This window comes from Nerophis lumbriciformis, linkage group LG12, assembly GCF_033978685.3.
Source record: "Nerophis lumbriciformis linkage group LG12, RoL_Nlum_v2.1, whole genome shotgun sequence".
Taxonomy (NCBI): Eukaryota; Metazoa; Chordata; class Actinopteri; order Syngnathiformes; family Syngnathidae; genus Nerophis; species Nerophis lumbriciformis.
In genome coordinates, this window is record NC_084559.2 from 48,155,646 (window position 1) to 48,178,091 (window position 22,446).

The 22,446-nt window shown below is 43.5% G+C and overlaps 1 long non-coding RNA gene across 1 annotated transcript; it reads left to right on the forward strand.

Annotated features, from left to right (window-relative positions):
• The first annotated feature begins 21,298 nt into the window (after positions 1 to 21,298).
• LOC133622965 (uncharacterized) lies at positions 21,299 to 22,089 on the forward strand. Its single transcript, XR_009817839.1, has 2 exons — positions 21,299 to 21,724; positions 21,812 to 22,089. It is a non-coding gene; the product is annotated as an uncharacterized lncRNA (long non-coding RNA).
• Positions 22,090 to 22,446: the final 357 nt, after the last annotated feature.

Genomic DNA, 22,446 nt, shown 5'->3' on the forward strand with positions numbered 1-22,446 from the left:
TGGCTGGGACATGTTCGGCGGATGGAGGACGGACGGCTGCCCAAGGACATTATGTATGGACAACTGGCTGCTGGTTCCAGACGTGTTGGCCGTCCCTTCCTCCGGTTCAAGGACGCATGCAAGAGAGATCTGAAGGCGTGTAATATTCCTCTAGACAGCTGGGAGATACAGGCGGAAAACCGAAATGTCTGGCATCAAGCGGTGAGACGGGGTATCGCAGAGGCTGATTTGAGGAGAGGCCAGCTCGCAGAGGAGAAGAGAGACAGGAGGAAACGTACTGCAAATACCATCGCACAGCAGGAGCGGGAGGAAGTCTCTACACATGTTTGCACTAAGTGCAACAGGGACTGTCACTCAAGAATTGGCTTGTACAGCCTTGCTAGGCGTTGTCAACAAACATGAATGTACCGTATCAACAAAACATCAAGTTCAAATGTGAAAATTATCATTAAATATGTGCATTGTATAATTACAACACTCATTAAAACTGAAAAGTTATTACTAATATTTGACTAAAACAGGATGACAAAACGATTTAAATTAAAAAATTAAAATAAAATAAACTTAATAATAATTAAAGTACCATTACAAAATTTAAAATAAATTAAATAAAAAAATAAACATCAAATTGAAATAAGTGTCTGACACAAGAGCGTAAATTAGCATGGTCATCTGTGACTAATATATATATATATATATATATATATATATGTATATATATATATATATGTATATATATATATATATATATATATATATATATATGTGTGTGTATATATATATATATGTGTATATATATATATATATATATATATATATATATATATATGTATGTATATATATATATATATATATATATATATATATATACATACATAGCAGTCCACTTGTTTCTCTTTAGTAGTACTACTGTACTTTGGTAGTACTCCAGTCCACGTTGTTACATCGTTTACTTTCATGTCACTGTAGAAAAAGAAATACTGTAAAGAATGTCCGTCTTCTATTTTTATATGTTTGTTCTAACAAAACCAAAGTTGTCCAGTCTGTTGTCACCAAAATAAAATACGTTTCTAACTGTTTTTAATGAAAACACATTTTATAAAACGTCTTCTTTTTATTCTTACACCAGCAAAAATAACTTTTTTTCTTTGCTTTCGTTGACAAATAACAAACAAGGTGGATTTTTGTTGTTGCTTTTTCTTTGCATTTTCACTGCAGGACAAGAACTCCCAAGATGAAGATTGAAGAAAAAACACATTTTAATGGTAATACTAGTAATAATAGTAGTAATAATATGCTAATGGGGAAAGTAAAAGCGTGGCTCGGGTGGTGGAGCAACTCGAGGGTTCCAGGTTCGATCCCCGCTTCTGCCATCTGAGTCACTGCCGATGTGTCCTTGGGCAAGGCACCTGCTTTCCCTTCACTTATTAACAGTAATCATAGTAATAAGTACTTAAAGGTAGAAAATGACTACTGTGTACAATAAAAACAATGTAATACTTATATATGCATGTTGAGAATACATGAATGAATGCTTAATTTCAAAGAATAAATAACAATAAATGTAATAAATAACAGAATGTGTGATCATTAAATATCTGAATGTAAATAAATGTTGATATTATGTAATAAAAAGAGAATGTTATAACTAAATGTATGTTTGATTTACATTTTGTACTTGAATGTTACGTAACAAATACGTGAATATACTGCAATTTAATAAAGAGTGTTAATTTTAGCAAGGTACTTGTGTTGATGTACTCCTACTTCCAAGCGACTTTGTCAAGTACTAGTAAAGGAAGAAATGATCAAGTACTTTTTGTGTGTTTTGGAGAAGTACACTTTTGGAGTGTTTACTTTTGTCCTGAGATGAAGATAAACGTCTGTCATTCTTCATGAAGACACGTTATGAAAGTGAACATGACAAAAGTAGGCGTGTCCACAAAGAAAGAAGGAAGGGGGCGGAGCCTCTTTCATTTTGTGATGTTAAGTTCCTGTTCTACCTGCGATGAGATGACGACTTGTCCAGGGTGTATCCCGCCTTTCGCCCGAATGCAGCTGAGATAGGCTCCAGCACCCCCCGCGACCCCAAAAGGGACAAGCGGTAGGAAATGGATGGATGGAAGTTCCTGTTATAAGCTGTTATACAGTATATGCATTGATCCCTTATTTTGAAGGCCCTAAGAGCGGAAGTGGTGACACGTTGAGTGGAGCGGAGGTTTTTATATATGTCGCCTATACTGTATAAAAGTACAAAATAACAAACACGGAGGCTCCACTTTTACACGAAGACCAATTTATATCCTTCCTTTTAAAACCTCCGCTCCACTCAACGTATCACCACTTCCGCTCTTAGGGCCTTCAAAATAAGAGCTCAAGGCATATACTGTATAACAGCTTAAATGGTAAATGGTACTTACAACAGGAACTTAACATTACAAAGAGGCAAGCCCATAAAAATAGGTTACATTATTTTGTACTTTTATACAGTATAGGCGACATATATAAACCCTCGGTTACATTTTTGTTGTTGTTGTTGTTGTGTGTGTGAGGCTCTGTTTATTTGGGGGGAAAGGTTTATGTTTTTTGTTTTAACTGCCTGTGTTGTTTTTGCACTTATCCTGTTGCTGTGTTGAAACAAGGACGTTTGCTTTTGTAGGAGGGGAGGTATGTAACTTATTTTTACGGGCTTGCCTCTTTGTGATGTTAAATTCCTGTTATAAGCTGTTATACAGTATATGCCTTGAGCTCTTATTTTGAAGGCCCTAAGAGCGGAAAGGGTGACACGTTGGGTGAAGCGGAGGTTTTTGAAAGAAAGGAAATAAAGTGGTCCTCGTGTAAAACTAGAGCCTCCGTGTTTGTTATTTTGTAGTTTCATACAGTATAGGCGACATATATAAACCCTCGGTTACAATAACAAACACGGAGGCTCCAGTTTTACACGAGGACCACTTTATTTAAAACCTTTTTTTTATATAAACCTTTATTTATAAACGTCAACATTAACAAACAGTTGAAAATAATAATCAAAGTAAATACAAAAACAGTACAAAGCAGCGCCAGGTGGTTGTAAATTCAAAGTAACTTAAATAGAATACTTTATTTAGAACCTTTCTCTGTTTGCATCACGCAAGTGACGTCAATGTTCGGCCCTCGAGAGCCATATACCACACCGTGATTGGTAGATTCCTTCAGCTCCGCACACAACGCTGTCAAGCGCCATTCATGTAAAACTCGCACTAACATTACACTTTCCTATTAAGGTGAGGGCCGCAAAATAACGTCTCGGTCTAATATATGTATATATATATATATATATATATATATATATATATATATATATATATATATATATATATATATATATATATATATATATATATATATATATATATGTGTGTGTGTCAGAAGTGCTACTGACACTTTGGTTATATTTGCTTTTACTGTGTTTGAAATCACTTCCTGTCCTGGTGCTCTTGTTTTGTTACTGTTTCCTGTTTGCTCTCTGTCTTTTACGGCACTTTTACTATCTGCTCCGTGTCTACAGCTGTGAGCACACCTGTTGCTCGTTTAATTAGTTCTATTTAGTTCCACCCGAGTTCCTCCTTCGGCGCTTCATCATTATTCTTTTGTGACGGATGTGGATCGGACGGGTTTTGTTCACAGTGAGTTATACTTTGCTCTTTTTCACTTGCTTTCTACTGTTTGTGTTGATGCTTTCTATCATGTGCTTTCTATTGATGATTGATTGAAAATACGTTTTTTTTATTCACAGTGACTAATACTTTGGTCTTTTTCGCTTGCTTTCTACTGTATGTGTTGATGCTTTCTATCGTGTGCTTTCTATTGATTGAAACTGTTATTAGTAGATTGTACATATTCCGTACAATTGACCACTAAATGGTAACACCCGGATAAGTTTTTCAACTTGTTTAAGTCGTAATCAATTCATGGCACAAATATATATGTACTATCATCATAATACAGTCATCGCACAAGTTAATCAGAGTATATACATTGAATGATTTACAATCCGGGGGGTGGGATGAGGAGAACATAGTGAGTTCAGATAGCATAAGAACAACAATTATATACATTAGAAATCCGTTTGATTAACATTTGGTTATTTAGGATCCGTGGAGGTGTAAGGGGGAGGGTGTTAGTCAAGGGTTGCTTCTATCTTGTGCTTAGCTGCTTTAATTAGGCTGACCATATTGTGAAATCCCAAAAAGAGGACACGTATATGCGTGCCAAGGCCGGGACTAGGTGGAAATTTGCCAATACTCGAACTTGCTTTATAAATATTTATTTAAATACAGCAGTTTTCTCCTCTGACAGCAGTGTTTGCGCTAGGAATTTTCAAAATGGGGTCCCACAGTACATTTTTGGGGTCCGACTTTTTTGTAAGCCTTTTAAAAAAAAAACTTATGAATTATGGTATATCTCTTCTATATTGTGTTTTGGATAAAGGTTGTCATAAACGTTACTTCATTAAGAAAAAAAGAAAACAAATGTGTATGCATATGTGAATGTTTTCAGTTATAAACATTCATTCACTTCTTTCCTTCATGGATCTAAACTTTACCGCTGCTGCTAGTTTTTTCTATGTTTTTATTTAATATGTTGTAGGTGTCATCATGTCCGCTTTTTGTGCCGGCCCAGTCACGTTATGACATCTACGGCTTTTGGAGCTCAGTGCACAACTGCACACACAAGAAGGAGACTATTATATATGTCTCTATTATCCATAGGTTTATCTATAACCCATAAAGTAGGAAGGCACGGAGATATTTCTCAGTGTGTTTATTCCAGCCGGCACGTTAACACACTGACACAACATCCAGATTCCCATCATGCATTGCTTCAAAAGTACGGCAAGTAGTGATGTCCAAACGAAGACTGACAGTGAATAGAATGAGGATGGACAATTCAACCCTGAACTCACTCCTTTCCCGCAAATTAAATTTCACCTATGCTCCTTCAAAGGCTGTGCTACTGGCTGCAAAGCATTGCACTTTCAAATACAACAATGAGTAGAGTGTGTGTGTGTATATGTATGTATATATAAGAAATACTTGAATTTGCACTGAAATTCAAGTATTTCTTTTATTATATATAAGAAATACTTGAATTTGCACTGAAATTCAAGTATTTATTTTATATATATATATACACAAAATATATACTTGAATTTCAATGCAAATTCAAGTATTCCTTATACATATAATAATAATATTTTTAATATAATATACATATATACATACACAACACTCCTACTCATTGTTGTATTTGAAAGTGCAATGCTTTGCAGCCAGTAGCACAGCCTTTGAAGTAGCATTGGTGAAATTTAATTTGCAGGAAAGGAGTGAGTTCAGGGTTGAATTGTCCATCCTTGTTCTATTCTGTCAGTGTTTGTTTGGACATCACTACTTGCCGTACTTTTGAAGCAATGCATGATGGGAATCTGGATGTTGTGTCAGCGTATTAACGTGCCGGCTGGAATAAACACACTGAGAAATAGCTCCGTGCCTGCCTACTTTATGGGTTATAGATAAACCTATGGATAACAGAGACATATATAATAGTCTCCTTCTTGTGTGTGCAGTTGGTGCACTGAGCTCCAAAAGCCGTAGATGTTATAACGTGACGAGGCCGGCACGAAAAGCGGACGTGACAGGCTGTCCTCACTCAGGGCCGGATGGAAATTTGTGAGAATGGTTGTTCCGGGAGAAGCACTGAAATTCAAGTATTTCTTATGTGTATATGTGTATGTAGATGTACACATAAAAAATACTTGAATTTCAGTGCTTCTCCCGGAACAACCATTCTCCCGAATTTCTCTCGATTTCCAGCCGGGCTTGAGTGAGGACAGCCTGTCATGTCCGCTTTTCGTGCCGGCCCAGTCACGTTATAACATCTACGGCTTTTGGAGCTCAGTGCACCAACTGCACACACAAGAAGGAGACTATTATATATGTCTCTGTTATCCATAGGTTTATCTATAACCCATAAAGTAGGAAGGCACGGAGCTATTTCTCAGCGTGTGTTTATTCCAGCCGGCACGTTAACACACTGACACAACATCCAGATTCCCATCATGCATTGCTTCAAAAGTACGGCAAGTACTGATGTCCAAACAAAGACTGACAGAATAGAACGAGGATGGACAATTCAACCCTGAACTCACTCCTTTCCCGCAAATTAAATTTCACCTATGCTCCTTCAAAGGCTGTGCTACTGGCTGCAAAGCATTGCACTTTCAAATACAACGAGTAGTGTTTGTGTGTGTGTGTATATATATGTATGTGTATATATAAGAAATACTTGAATTTGCACTGAAATTCAAGTATTTATTTTATTATATATAAGAAATACTTGAATTTGCACTGAAATTCAAGTATTTATTTTATTTATATATATATACACAAAAGATATACTTGAATTTCAATGCAAATTCAAGTATTCCTTATACATATATTTAATATAATTTACATATATATACATACACAACACTCCTACTCATTGTTGTATTTGAAAGTGCAATGCTTTGCAGCCAGTAGCACAGCCTTTGAAGTAGCATTGGTGAAATTTAATTTGCGGGAAAGGAGTGAGTTTAGGGTTGAATTGTCCATCCTCGTTCTATTGTCAGTCTTTGTTTGGACATCACTACTTGCCGTACTTTTGAAGCAATGCATGATGGGAATCTGGATGTTGTGTCAATGTGTTAACGTGCCGGCTGGAATAAACACACGCTGAGAAATATCTCCGTGCCTGCCTACTTTATGGGTTATAGATAAACCTATGGATAACAGAGACATATATAATAGTCTCCTTCTTGTGTGTGCAGTTGGTGCACTGAGCTCCAAAAGCCGTAGATGTTATAACGTGACGAGGCCGGCACAAAAAGCGGACGTGACGACAGGCTGTCCTCACTCAGGGCCGGATGGAAATTCGGGAGAATGGTTGTTCCGGGAGAAGCACTGAAATTCAAGTGTTATGTGTGTATGTAATAATAACTGGGATTTATATAGCGCTTTTCTAAGTACCCAAAGTCGCTTTACATGTAGAACCCATCATTCGTTCACACCTGGTGGTGGTAAGCTACTTTCATAGCCACAGCTGCCCTGGGGTAGACTGACGGAAGCGTGGCTGCAATTTGCGCCAACGGCCCCTCCGACCACCACCTGTCATTCAATTCACCGGTGTGAGTGGCACCGGGGGTGAAGTGTCCCGCCCAAGGACACAACGGCAGCGATTTTTGGATGGTAAGAGGCGGGGAGCGAACCTGCAACCCTCAGGTTTCTGGCACGGTTGCTCTACCCACTACGCCATGCCGCCCCTCTCGTGTGTAGATGTACACATAAGAAATACTTGAATTTCAGTGCAAATTCAGGTATTTCTATGTGTGTGTGTGTGTGTGTGTGTGTGTGTGTGTGTGTGTGTGTGTGTGTGTGTGTGTGTGTGTGTGTGTGTGTGTGTGTGTGTGTGTGTGTGTGTGTGTGTGTGTGTGTGTGTGTGTGTGTGTGTGTGTGTGTGTGTGTGTGTGTGTGTGTGTGTGTGTGTGTGTGTGTGTGTGTGTGTGTGTGTGTGTGTGTGTGTGTGTGTGTTATATATAGAAATTCTTGAATATCAGTGCAGATTCAAGTATTTCTATATACATATATTTGTTATATATAGAAATTCTTGAATATCAGTGCAGATTCAAGTATTTCTATATACATACATTTCTTTTGTATGTGTGTGTGGGGAAAAAAAATCACAAGACTACTTCTCTACAGGCCTGTTTCATGAGGGGTTCCCTCAATCATCAGGAGATTTTAATGGGAGCATTCACATACCATGGTTTATATAGGGCACAGAGTGGGAGGGTACAGGCTGGCATAGGGGCGTGGTGATTGGCTCATGTGTTACCTAGGAGGTGTTTCCGTCTGTGGCGGCATGCTGATACAATTTCGCTGCGCTTGTTGAGGGATGACAGGTCTGGACGGTAAATAATAAACAGTTTCTCTTTCAAGCATAGGTTGCATCTTTTATTACCACTATTGTAAGGTGTGCTGGATGCAAGAATTTGCCATGTTATTGAATATTCAACATTATTGTCTTTGAGGTCCCGAATGTGTTTGCTGAGTTCTGTGGTATTCCGCAGGTTTTAGTTCCTGAAAGAAGCCTTGTGATTGTTCCATCTGGTTTTAAACTCTCCCTCGGTTAATCCTACATATGTGTCGGATGTGTTAATGTCCTTGCGTGTTACCTTAGATTGGTAAACAACTGATGTTTGTAAGCACCCCCCGTTGAGAGGGCAATCAGGTTTCTTGCGGCAGTTGCAGCCTTTGTTGGTTTTGGGGTCGCTCTGTCCGGGGGCCGACGGCTCATTTGCAATTGTTTTGTTGTGGTTTGAGAATTTGTCGTATATTGTTCATACAGCTGTAGCTCAATTTAATGTTGTTCTTGTTGAATACTTTTCTTAGGGTGTTGCCTTTGGGGAAGTGTTTGTCAGAGTGAGGAATTTGTGGCCAATTTTAGTTGAAACGTTTTTGCTGTATGGGGGGTTGTACCAGATGATGTTTCGTTTTCTGTTCTTTTTTGGTTGGTTTCCTGGCGTGGGTTCATAGGTGAGGGTGAAATTGTAGCCGCTTTCATCAAGGGCTTTTTGGTACGGGGGGTTGCTTGGTCAAATTCAGCTTTGCTAGATGACAGCATCGATAGCCTTTTATTAATTCCGGTAGGTATTCTTTTCGTGGTGGTGGGTGGGTGTTTGCTGTCATGGTGCACGTATTGGAGTGTTGTGTTGGATTTCGTGAATGGTTGGTAGCTGTTATTTCTCAGGTTGAAAGTGACGTCGAGGAAGGTGACTGTGTGCTTGTTGGCTTCAATCGTGATCCGTAGGCCGCTCTCTTTGAAAATTTGGCATATGCGCTTCTTGGTATTCTCGCTGCTCCTTAGCGAGGCGCGACACACTGCCAGTCCGTCATCACGGTAAATACCAAGGTTCAGGTTGAGGCTAGCGAGCTGGGAGAGGAGGAAACTCCCAACGAGTTCACACGTTTCTGCTCCGTCAAAACTTCCCATAGTGACGTCAAATGTTGCATTGTTCTTTTTTTGCCATGGTGTACTGTTGTGGATGAGTATGGAGTTTTTTGCGTGGATGATGATGTTTCTTTCGTTGCCTGTGATTGAGGCGAAGTCTAGTGCTTGAGTCAGTAGGTCTTGCGTGATGGAAGGGTAAAATTCTTTGATATCGAAGGAGATAAAGTTGTGCTGTTGTTTGTCTTGGATGTTGAACCATTTGATTACTGCTGCTGTATTTCTCCATTGGTTGAGTGGTGTTTTGTCCTTGATTTTTGTGTTGACTCTGTCCAGGATTATTTTGCTGATTTTTCCTATTTCAGATTTAGTTGGGTTTATTAGTCGGCATGTTGGGTTATTTGCGAAGTTGGGTTTGTGGTCCTTCAATGTGATGAAGGCTTCCTTGTTGGCTGTGGCGTCCACCCTGTCCTCAATGTCCAGTTCAGCCGCGATCCTTTTATTTTCCAGGTGGATGTTCTGTAAAGTGTTGGGTTGTGCTTTTTTGTATGATTTGGTGATGCTTCTGTCCAGTAAGGTGTTATGTTCTGGTATGTCCATTCTGTAGAAGTTTGTGGTTTTATCGGCAGCTATGATGAGGTTGTTTACTTTCTTGATGCGCTCCTTGTCATTTTTCAGCTTGGTGAGGAGTGGGTTGTGGACTGGCTTGAATTTGACTGATTGTATCATTTTGAGCATGTCGTTCTCAAAATCCTTTAGTTCCTCAACTGTGGGTGGGTTCTTGGTAGATTTGAATCCGTAAGTTTTCTTTTGCGTTCCTTTTGTTTCAGGGTGCAGGAAAAAATGTGCTTTCTACCGCATCCTTCTTAGGAAGTGTTCCGTCTTTTCTATGAGCCTTAGCCTGTGTGTGTGTGTGTGTGTGTGTGTGTGTGTGTGTGTGTGTGTGTGTGTGTGTGTGTGTGTGTGTGTGTGTGTGTGTGTGTGTGTGTGTGTGTGTGTGTGTGTGTGTGTGTGTGTGTGTGTGTGTGTGTGTGTGTGTGTGTGTGTGTGTGTGTGTGTGTGTGTGTGTGTGTGTGTGTGTGTGTGTGTGTGTGTGTATTCTTGAATTTCAGTGCAATTTCAGGTATTTCTATATATATATATATATTCTTGAATTTCAGTGCAAATTCAGATATTTCTATATATATCATATATATATTCTTGAATTTCAGTGCAAATTCAGATATTTCTATATACATCATATATATATATATATATTCATTCTTGAATTTCAGTGCAAATTCAGATATTTCTATATATACATTTGTTATATATATATTCATTCTTGAATTTCAGTGCAAATTCAGGTATTTCTATATATACATTTGTTATATATATATTCATTCTTGAATTTCAGTGCAAATTCAGGTATTTCTATATATAAATTTGTTATATATATATTCATTCTTTAATTTCAGTGCAAATTTAGGTATTTCTATATATACATTTGTTATATATATATTCATTCTTGAATTTCAGTGCAAATTCAGGTATTTCTATATATACATTTGTTATATATATATATTCATTCTTGAATATCAGTGCAAATTCAGGTATTTCTATATATATATATATTCATTCTTGAATTTCAGTGCAAATTCAGATATTTCTATATATATATATATATATATATATATATTCATTCTTGAATTTCAGTGCAAATTCAGATATTTCTATATATACATTCTTGAATTTCAGTGCAAATTCAGATATTTCTATATATACATTCTTGAATTTCAGTGCAAATTCAGATATTTCTATATATACATTCTTGAATTTCAGTGCAAATTCAGGTATTTCTATATATAAATTTGTTATATATATATTCATTCTTGAATTTCAGTGCAAATTCAGGTATTTCTATATATACATTTGTTATATATATGTATTCATTAATTTCAGTGCAAATTCAGATATTTCTATATATACATTTGTTATATATATATTCATTCTTGAATTTCAGTGCAAATTCAGGTATTTCTATATATACATTTGTTATATATATATTCATTCTTGAATATCAGTGCAAATTCAGGTATTTCTCTATATATATATATATATAATTCATTCTTGAATATCAGTGCAAATTCAGGTATTTCTATATATATATATTCATGAATATCAGTGCAAATTCAGGTATTTCTATATATATCATATATATATATATATATTCATTCTTGAATTTCAGTGCAATTTCAGGTATTTCTATATATATCATATATATATATATATATATATATATATATATATATATTCTTGAATTTCAGTGCAAATTCAGATATTTATATATATATATATATTCTTGAATTTCAGTGCAAATTCAGATATTTATATATATATATATATATATATATATATATATATATATATATATATATATATATATATATATATATTCTTGAATTTCAGTGCAAATTCAGGTATTTCTATATATACATTTGTTATATATATATTCATTCTTGAATTTCAGTGCAAATTCAGGTATTTCTATATATACATTTGTTATATATATATATTCATTAATTTTAGTGCAAATTCAGGTATTTCTATATATACATTTGTTATATATATATTCATTCTTGAATTTCAGTGCAAATTCAGGTATTTCTATATATACATTTGTTATATATATATATATATATATATATATATATATATATATATATATATTAATTCTTTAATTTCAGTGCAAATTCAGGTATTTCTATATATACATTTGTTATATATATATATTCATTCTTGAATTTCAGTGCAAATTTAGGTATTTCTATATATACATTTGTTATATATATATATTCATTCTTGAATTTCAGTGCAAATTCAGGTATTTCTATATATACATTTGTTATATATATTCATTCTTGAATTTCAGTGCAAATTCAGGTATTTTTATATATACATTTGTTATATATATATAGAAATTCTTAAATTTCAGTGCCAATTCAAGTATTTCTATATATAAATTTCTTTTATATATATGTATGTCTTGTATATCTAGAAATTCTTGAATTACAGTGCAAATTCAAGAGTGTGTGTGTATATATGTATGTATTTGTGTATAGATAGAGAAATACTTGAATTTGCACTAAATTAAAAAATGTTTGTGTATATAGAAATACTTGAATTTGCACTGAAATTCAAGTATTGTTTGTTTGGCCGGCTGGGAGGCCTTTGTATGTTTGGCCGGCTGGGAGGCCTTTGTATGTTTGGCCGGCTGGGAGGCCTTTGTATGTTTGGCCGGCTGGGAAGCGTTGGTTTGTTTGTTTGGCCGGCTGGGAAGCGTTGGTTTGTTTGTTTGGCCGACTGGGAGGCCTTGGTTTGTTTGGCCGACTGGGAGGCCTTGGTTTGTTTGTTTGGCCGGCTGGGAAGCCTTTGTTTGGCCGGCTGGGAAGCGTTGGTTTGGCCGGCTGGGAAGCCTTGGTTTGTTTGTTTGGCCGACTGGGAGGCCTTGGTTTGTTTGGCCGACTGGGAGGCCTTGGTTTGTTTGTTTGGCCGACTGGGAGGCCTTGGTTTGTTTGTTTGGCCGACTGGGAGGCCTTGGTTTGTTTGTTTGGCCGACTGGGAGGCCTTGGTTTGTTTGGCCGGCCGACTGGGAGGCCTTGGTTTGTTTGGCCGGCCGACTGGGAGGCCTTGGTTTGTTTGGCCGGCCGACTGGGAGGCCTTGGTTTGTTTGGCCGGCCGACTGGGAGGCCTTGGTTTGTTTGGCCGGCCGACTGGGAGGCCTTGGTTTGTTTGTTTGGCCGACTGGGAGGCCTTGGTTTGTTTGTTTGGCCGACTGGGAGGCCTTGGTTTGTTTGGCCGGCCGACTGGGAGGCCTTGGTTTGTTTGGCCGGCCGACTGGGAGGCCTTGGTTTGTTTGGCCGGCCGTCTGTTTTGGCCTTGGTTTGTTTGGCCGGCCGTCTGTTTTGGCCTTGGTTTGTTTGGCCGGCCGTCTGTTTTGGCCTTTTTTGTGTTTGGCCGACTGGGAGACTTTTCTTTGGCTGGCTGGGAGACTTTTCTTTGGCTGGCTGGGAGGCCTTTTTTGTGTTTGGCCTTTTTTGTGTTTGGCCGGCTGTCTGTTTTGGCCTTTTTTGTGTTTGGCCGGCCAAGTGTTTTGGCCTTTTTTGTGTTTGGCCGACTGGGAGACTTTTCTTTGGCTGGCTGGGAGACTTTTCTTTGGCTGGCTGGGAGGCCTTTGTTTGTTTGACCGGCTGGGAAGCCTTTGTTTGTTTGGCCGGCTGGGAAGCCTTTGTTTGTTTGGCCGGCTGGGAAGCCTTTGTTTGTTTGGCCGGCTGGGAAGCCTTTGTTTGGCCGGCTGGGAAGCCTTTGTTTGTTTGGCCGGCTGGGAAGCCTTGGTTTGTTTGGCCGGCTGGGAAGCCTTGGTTTGTTTGTTTGGCCGGCTGGGAAGCCTTGGTTTGTTTGTTTGTTTGGCCGGCTGGGAAGCCTTGGTTTGTTTGTTTGGCCGGCTGAGAGGCTTTGGTTTGTTTGTTTGGCCGACGGGGAGGCTTTGGTTTGTTTGTTTGGCCGACGGGGAGGCTTTGGTTTGTTTGTTTGGCCGACTGGGAGGCCTTGGTTTGTTTGGCCGACTGGGAGGCCTTGGTTTGTTTGTTTGGCCGACTGGGAGGCCTTGGTTTGTTTGTTTGGCCGACTGGGTGGCCTTGGTTTGTTTGGCCGACTGGGAGGCCTTGGTTTGTTTGTTTGGCCGACTGGGAGGCCTTGGTTTGTTTGTTTGGCCGACTGGGAGGCCTTGGTTTGTTTGTTTGGCCGACTGGGAGGCCTTGGTTTGTTTGTTTGGCCGACTGGGAGGCTTTGGTTTGTTTGTTTGGCCGACTGGCAGGCTTTGGTTTGTTTGTTTGGCCGACTGGCAGGCCTTGGTTTGTTTGTTTGGCCGACTGGCAGGCTTTGGTTTGTTTGGCCGACTGGGAGGCTTTGGTTTGTTTGTTTGGCCGACTGGCAGGCTTTGGTTTGTTTGTTTGGCCGACTGGCAGGCTTTGGTTTGTTTGTTTGGCCGACTGGGAGGCTTTGGTTTGTTTGTTTGGCCGACTGGGAGGCTTTGGTTTGTTTGTTTGGCCGACTGGGAGGCCTTGGTTTGTTTGTTTGGCCGACTGGGAGGCCTTGGTTTGTTTGTTTGGCCGACTGGGAGGCCTTGGTTTGTTTGTTTGGCCGACTGGGAGGCCTTGGTTTGTTTGTTTGGCCGACTGGGAGGCTTTGGTTTGTTTGTTTGGCCGACTGGGAGGCTTTGGTTTGTTTGTTTGGCCGACTGGCAGGCTTTGGTTTGTTTGTTTGGCCGACTGGGAGGCTTTGGTTTGTTTGTTTGGCCGACTGGGAGGCCTTGGTTTGTTTGTTTGGCCGACTGGCAGGCTTTGGTTTGTTTGTTTGGCCGACTGGGAGGCTTTGGTTTGTTTGTTTGGCCGACTGGCAGGCTTTGGTTTGTTTGTTTGGCCGACTGGGAGGCTTTGGTTTGTTTGTTTGGCCGACTGGCAGGCTTTGGTTTGTTTGGCCGACTGGGAGGCTTTGGTTTGTTTGTTTGGCCGACTGGGAGGCCTTGGTTTGTTTGTTTGGCCGACTGGGAGGCCTTGGTTTGTTTGTTTGGCCGACTGGGAGGCCTTGGTTTGTTTGTTTGGCCGACTGGGAGGCCTTGGTTTGTTTGTTTGGCCGACTGGGAGGCCTTGGTTTGTTTGTTTGGCCGACTGGGAGGCCTTGGTTTGTTTGTTTGGCCGACTGGGAGGCCTTGGTTTCTTTGGCCGACTGGGAGGCCTTTTTTGTGTTTGGCCTTTTTTGTGTTTGGCCGACTGGGAGACTTTTCTTTGGCTGGCTGGGAGACTTTTCTTTGGCTGGCTGGGAGGCCTTTGTTTGTTTGGCCGACTGGGAGGCCTTGGTTTGTTGGACAGGCTGCGAGGCCTTTGTTTAGTTTTTGTTTGGCCGTCTGTTTTGGCCTTTTTTGTGTTTGTTTGGCCGGCTGGGAGGCCTTTTGTGTGTTTGTTTGGCCGACTGGGAGGCCTTGGTTTGTTTGGCCGACTAGGAGGCCTTGGTTTGTTTGTTTGGCCGACTAGGAGGCCTTGGTTTGTTTGTTTGGCCGACTGGGAGGCCTTGGTTTGTTTGTTTGGCCGACTGGGAGGCCTTGGTTTGTTTGTTTGGCCGACTGGGAGGCCTTGGTTTGTTTGTTTGGCCGACTGGGAGGCCTTGGTTTGTTTGTTTGGCCGACTGGGAGGCCTTGGTTTGTTTGTTTGGCCGACTGGGAGGCCTTGGTTTGTTTGTTTGGCCGACTGGGAGGCCTTTTTTGTGTTTGTTTGGCCGACTGGGAGGCCTTTTTTGTGTTTGGCTTTTTTTGTGTTTGACCGACTGGGAGACTTTTCTTTGGCTGGCTGGGAGACTTTTCTTTGGCTGGCTGGGAGGCCTTTGTTTGTTTGGCCGACTGGGAGGCCTTGGTTTGTTGGACAGGCTGCGAGGCCTTTGTTTAGTTTTTGTTTGGCCGTCTGTTTTGGCCTTTTGTGTTTGTTTGGCCGTCTGTTTTGGCCTTTTGTGTGTTTGTTTGGCCGTCTGTTTTGGCCTTTTGTGTGTTTGTTTGGCCGGCTGGGAGGCCTTTTGTGTGTTTGTTTGGCCGACTGGGAGGCCTTGGTTTGTTTGTTTGGCCGACTGGGAGGCCTTGGTTTGTTTGTTTGGCCGACTGGGAGGCCTTGGTTTGTTTGTTTGGCCGACTGGGAGGCCTTGGTTTGTTTGGCCGACTGGGAGGCCTTGGTTTGTTTGTTTGGCCGACTGGGAGGCTTTGGTTTGTTTGTTTGGCCGACTGGGAGGCCTTGGTTTGTTTGTTTGGCCGACTGGGAGGCCTTGGTTTGTTTGTTTGGCCGACTGGGAGGCCTTGGTTTGTTTGTTCGGCCGACTGGGAGGCCTTTTTTGTGTTTGGCCGGCTGTCTGTTTTGGCCTTTTTTGTGTTTGGCCGGCCGTCTGTTTTGGCCTTTTTTGTGTTTGGCCGGCCGTCTGTTTTGGCCTTTTTTGTGTTTGGCCGACTGGGAGACTTTTCTTTGGCTGGCTGGGAGACTTTTCTTTGGCTGGCTGGGAGGCCTTTGTTTGTTTGACCGGTTGGGAAGCCTTTGTTTGTTTGGCCGGCTGGGAAGCCTTTGTTTGTTTGCCTGGCTGGGAGGCCTTTGTTTGTTTGGCCGGCTGGGAAGCCTTTGTTTGGCTGGGGGGCTGGGAAGCCTTGGTTTGTTTGTTTGGCCGGCTGGGAAGCCTTGGTTTGTTTGTTTGGCCGGCTGGGAAGCCTTGGTTTGTTTGTTTGGCCGGCTGGGAAGCCTTGGTTTGTTTATTTGGCCGGCTGGGAAGCCTTGGTTTGTTTGTTTGGCCGGCTGGGAGGCTTTGGTTTGTTTGTTTGGCCGACTGGGAGGATTTGGTTTGTTTGTTTGGCCGACTGGGAGGCTTTGGTTTGTTTGTTTGGCCGACTGGGAGGCTTTGGTTTGTTTGTTTGGCCGACTGGGAGACCTTGGTTTGTTTGTTTGGCCGACTGGGAGGCCTTGGTTTGTTTGTTTGGCCGACTGGGAGGCCTTGGTTTGTTTGTTTGGCCGACTGGGAGGCCTTGGTTTGTTTGTTTGGCCGACTGGGAGGCCTTTGTTTGTTTGGCCGACTGGGAGGCCTTGGTTTGTTTGTTTGGCCGACTGGGAGGCCTTGGTTTGTTTGTTTGGCCGACTGGGAGGCCTTGGTTTGTTTGTTTGGCCGACTGGGAGGCCTTGGTTTGTTTGTTTGGCCGACTGGGAGGCCTTTTTTGTGTTTGTTTGGCCGACTGGGAGGCCTTTTTTGTGTTTGTTTGGCCGTCTGTTTTGGCCTTTTTTGTGTTTGGCCGGCCGTCTGTTTTGGCCTTTTTTGTGTTTGGCCGACTGGGAGACTTTTCTTTGGCTGGCTGGGAGACTTTTCTTTGGCTGGCTGGGAGGCCTTTGTTTGTTTGACCGGCTGGGAAGCCTTTGTTTGTTTGGCCGGCTGGGAAGCCTTTGTTTGGCTGGCCGGCTGGGAAGCCTTTGTTTGGCTGGCCGGCTGGGAAGCCTTGGTTTGTTTGGCGGGCTGGGAAGCCTTGGTTTGTTTGCTTGGCCGGCTGGGAAGCCTTGGTTTGTTTGCTTGGCCGGCTGGGAAGCCTTGGTTTGTTTGCTTGGCCGGCTGGGAAGCCTTGGTTTGTTTGCTTGGCCGGCTGGGAAGCCTTGGTTTGTTTGTTTGGCCGGCTGGGAGGCTTTGGTTTGTTTGTTTGGCCGACTGGGAGGCTTTGGTTTGTTTGTTTGGCCGACTGGGAGGCCTTGGTTTGTTTGGCCGACTGGGAGGCCTTGGTTTGTTTGTTTGGCCGACTGGGAGGCCTTGGTTTGTTTGTTTGGCCGACTGGGAGGCCTTGGTTTGTTTGGCCGACTGGGAGGCCTTGGTTTGTTTGGCCGACTGGGAGGCCTTGGTTTGTTTGGCCGGCTGGGAGGCCTTGGTTTGTTTGTTTGGCCGGCTGGGAGGCTTTGGTTTGTTTGTTTGGCCGACTGGGAGGCTTTGGTTTGTTTGTTTGGCCGACTGGGAGGCTTTGGTTTGTTTGTTTGGCCGACTGGGAGGCCTTGGTTTGTTTGTTTGGCCGGCTGGGAGGCCTTGGTTTGTTTGTTTGGCCGGCTGGGAAGCCTTGGTTTGTTTGTTTGGCCGGCTGGGAGGCTTTGGTTTGTTTGTTTGGCCGGCTGGGAGGCTTTGGTTTGTTTGTTTGGCCGGCTGGGAGGCCTTGGTTTGTTTGGCCGGCTGGGAGGCCTTGGTTTGTTTGGCCGACTGGGAGGCCTTGGTTTGTTTGGCCGACTGGGAGGCCTTGGTTTGTTTGGCCGACTGGGAGGCCTTGGTTTGTTTGGCCGGCTGGGAGGCCTTGGTTTGTTTGTTTGGCCGGCTGGGAGGCCTTGGTTTGTTTGTTTGGCCGGCTGGGAGGCTTTGGTTTGTTTGTTTGGCCGACTGGGAGGCTTTGGTTTGTTTGTTTGGCCGACTGGGAGGCTTTGGTTTGTTTGTTTGGCCGACTGGGAGGCTTTGGTTTGTTTGTTTGGCCGACTGGGAGGCTTTGGTTTGTTTGTTTGGCCGACTGGGAGGCCTTGGTTTGTTTGTTTGGCCGACTGGGAGGCCTTGGTTTGTTTGTTTGGCCGACTGGGAGGCCTTGGTTTGTTTGTTTGGCCGACTGGGAGGCCTTGGTTTGTTTGTTTGGCCGACTGGGAGGCCTTGGTTTGTTTGTTTGGCCGACTCGGAGGCCTTTTTTGTGTTTGTTTGGCCGTCTGTTTTGGCCTTTTTTTGTGTTTGGCCGACTGGGAGACTTTTCTTTGGCTGGCTGGGAGGCCTTTTTTGTGTTTGTTTGGCCGTCTGTTTTGGCCTTTTTTGTGTTTGGCCTTTTTTGTGTTTGGCCGGCTGTCTGTTTTGGCCTTTTTTGTGTTTGGCCGACTGGGAGACTTTTCTTTGGCTGGCTGGGAGACTTTTCTTTGGCTGGCTGGGAGGCCTTTGTTTGTTTGACCGGCTGGGAAGCCTTCGTTTGTTTGGCCGGCTGGGAAGCCTTTGTTTGTTTGGCCGGCTGGGAAGCCTTTGTTTGTTTGGCCGGCTGGGAAGCCTTTGTTTGTTTGGCCGGCTGGGAAGCCTTTGTTTGTTTGGCGGGCTGGGAAGCCTTGGTTTGTTTATTTGGCCGGCTGGGAAGCCTGGATTTGTTTGTTTGGCCGGCTGGGAGGCTTTGGTTTGTTTGTTTGGCCGGCTGGGAGGCTTTGGTTTGTTTGTTTGGCCGACTGGGAGGCTTTGGTTTGTTTGTTTGGCCGACTGGGAGGCTTTGGTTTGTTTGTTTGGCCGACTGGGAGGCTTTGGTTTGTTTGTTTGGCCGACTGGGAGGCTTTGGTTTGTTTGTTTGGCCGACTGGGAGGCTTTGGTTTGTTTGGCCGACTGGGAGGCTTTGGTTTGTTTGGCCGACTGGGAGGCCTTGGTTTGTTTGGCCGACTGGGAGGCCTTGGTTTGTTTGGCCGACTGGGAGGCCTTGGTTTGTTTGGCCGACTGGGAGGCCTTGGTTTGTTTGGCCGACTGGGAGACCTTGGTTTGTTTGGCCGACTGGGAGACCTTGGTTTGTTTGGCCGACTGGGAGACCTTGGTTTGTTTGGCCGACTGGGAGGCCTTGGTTTGTTTGGCCGACTGGGAGGCCTTGGTTTGTTTGGCCGACTGGGAGGCCTTGGTTTGTTTGTTTGGCCGACTGGGAGGCCTTGGTTTGTTTGTTTGGCCGACTGGGAGGCCTTGGTTTGTTTGTTTGGCCGACTGGGAGGCTTTGGTTTGTTTGTTTGGCCGACTGGGAGGCTTTGGTTTGTTTGTTTGGCCGACTGGGAGGCTTTGGTTTGTTTGTTTGGCCGACTGGGAGGCGTTGGTTTGTTTGTTTGGCCGACTGGGAGGCCTTGGTTTGTTTGTTTGGCCGACTGGGAGGCCTTGGTTTGTTTGTTTGGCCGACTGGGAGGCCTTGGTTTGTTTGTTTGGCCGACTGGGAGGCCTTGGTTTGTTTGTTTGGCCGACTGGGAGGCCTTTTTTGTGTTTGTTTGGCCGTCTGTTTTGGCCTTTTTTTGTGTTTGGCCGACTGGGAGACTTTTCTTTGGCTGACTGGGAGACTTTTCTTTGGCTGGCTGGGAGGCCTTTTTTGTGTTTGTTTGGCCGTCTGTTTTGGCCTTTTTTGTGTTTGGCCTTTTTTGTGTTTGGCCGACTGGGAGACTTTTCTTTGGCTGGCTGGGAGACTTTTCTTTGGCTGGCTGGGAGGCCTTTGTTTGTTTGACCGGCTGGGAAGCCTTCGTTTGTTTGGCCGGCTGGGAAGCCTTTGTTTGTTTGGCCGGCTGGGAAGCCTTTGTTTGTTTGGCCGGCTGGGAAGCCTTTGTTTGTTTGGCGGGCTGGGAAGCCTTGGTTTGTTTATTTGGCCGGCTGGGAAGCCTGGATTTGTTTGTTTGGCCGGCTGGGAGGCTTTGGTTTGTTTGTTTGGCCGGCTGGGAGGCTTTGGTTTGTTTGTTTGGCCGACTGGGAGGCTTTGGTTTGTTTGTTTGGCCGACTGGGAGGCTTTGGTTTGTTTGTTTGGCCGACTGGGAGGCCTTGGTTTGTTTGTTTGGCCGACTGGGAGGCCTTGGTTTGTTTGTTTGGCCGACTGGGAGGCCTTGGTTTGTTTGTTTGGCCGACTGGGAGGCCTTGGTTTGTTTGTTTGGCCGACTGGGAGGCCTTGGTTTGTTTGTTTGGCCGACTGGGAGGCCTTGGTTTGTTTGTTTGGCCGACTGGGAGGCCTTGGTTTGTTTGTTTGGCCGACTGGGAGGCCTTGGTTTGTTTGTTTGGCCGTCTGTTTTGGCCTTTTTTGTGTTTGTTTGGCCGTCTGTTTTGGCCTTTTGTGTGTTTGTTTGGCCGGCTGGGAGGCCTTTGTTTGTTTGGGAGGCCTTTGTTTGGCTGTTTGGGAGGCCTTTGTTTGGCCGGCTGGGAGGCCAAACAAAGGCCAATTTTGGGGGCGTCTGGTCATCTACAAAATAAGGTCAATATTGTATTTAATTTGTCTCCTCATGGTTTGTCATCTACAAGGTCTCTATTGGGGGGGGGGGGGGGGTACCCCTCTACAAGGTCAATTTTGGGGGGTCTGGTCATCTACAATACAAGGTCAATTTTGGGGGGGGTTTGGTCATCTACAATACAAGGTCAATTTTGGGGGGGGTTTGGTCATCTACAATACAAGGTCAATTTTGGGGGGGGGTTGGTCATCTACAATACAAGGTAAAACATTTTTTTGGGGGGGGTGTCTGGTCATCTACAATACCAGGTCAATATTGTATTTAATTTGTGTCCTCGTGGTTTCTGTCATCTACAAGGTCAAAATTGGGGGAGGTCAGGTCATCTACAATATAAGGTTAATTTTTTTGGGGGGGGGTCTGGTAATCTTCAATACAAGGTCAATTTTGGGGGCGTCTGGTCAGCTACAAAATAAGGTCAATATTGTATTTAATTTGTCTCCTCATGGTTTGTCATCTACAAGGTCTCTATTGGGGGGTCCCCCTCTACAAGGTCAATTTTTGGGGGGTCTGGTCATCTACAATACAAGGTCAATTTTGGGGGGGGGGTCTGGTCATCTACAAAATAAGGTCAATATTGTATTTGTGTCCTCATGGTTTTTGTCATCTACAAGGTCTCTATTGGGGGTCCCCCTCTACAAGGTCAATTTTGGGGGGGGGGTTTGGTCATCTACAATACAAGGTCTATTTTATGTGTGGGGGGGGGGGGGGGGTCTTGTCATCTACAATACAAGGTCAATGTTGTATTTAATTTGTGTCCTCATAGTTTTTGTCATCTACAAGGTCAAAATTGGGGGGTCTGGTCATCTACAATACAAGGTCAATATTGGGGGGTTTGGTCATCTACAAGGTCTATTGCCCCCCCCCCCCCCCCCCCCCCCCCTTACAAGGTCAATATTGGTTTATCATTCTTACACCATGCACCGCTACAACATTACACAACTCTTACACAATGTGTTATTGGTCACACTCCTGCTGCCTCTCCTCCTGCTGTGCACACTTTTGAGCGTACCATGGGGCACACCAACGGGGGTTCCCTCTCGGCTGCGGGCGTGCCTCCGCAAGAGATCTGCAATCAACACACCTGCCCGTGATGAGCGACCAGCCTTCATAAGCCAGCGGGTGCCAGAACGTAGCTTCTCCTACCCAATACAGTAAGCCAACACATCTCCAGCCTTCTCTCTCTCCCTGTGTTCCCTTCCCGTCGTGTTCACCGTCTCTCGTGTTGTGTCGTCCTCCAGCTTCCTCGTCGTCGAGCTGTGTATCTCGTCTACCTGGACCCCCTTTGGATTCCCCCTTGCCTTCCTGGACTAAGACCTCGCTCCTGTCCTTGACCATCCGCCTGCCCTCTGATGTCCGAGCCTGCTTTTCTGCCTCGATCTCAACACGCACACTCAACACCCTCTGGTGACCACGCTCAGATAATACTTGCACATAGTCACACTACATCTCTTTTAAGCTAATCACACACTGCACTCACATACTGAGCTGTCAATAAACACGCTGACAGCTAACGACATCATCGCCTCTCTGCAGTCTTCTTCTCCCGCTGTCTCGTCACACATTATATATTCTTTCATTCATGTGTTCATTCATTCATGTGTTATCATTACTACACCATGCACCGCAATAACACTACACAACTCTTACACACTGTTATCTATGTATTTATTGATTCATTCGTGTTACTAATTTATCATTCTTACACCATGCACTGCAACAACAATAACCAACTCTCACACAATGTTATTCGTTCATTACATTATTCATAATCAATCAATCAAAGTTCATTATATAGCCCTAAATCACGAGTGTCTCAAAGGGCTGCACACGCCACAACGACATCCTGGGCTCAGATCCCACATCAGGGCAAGAA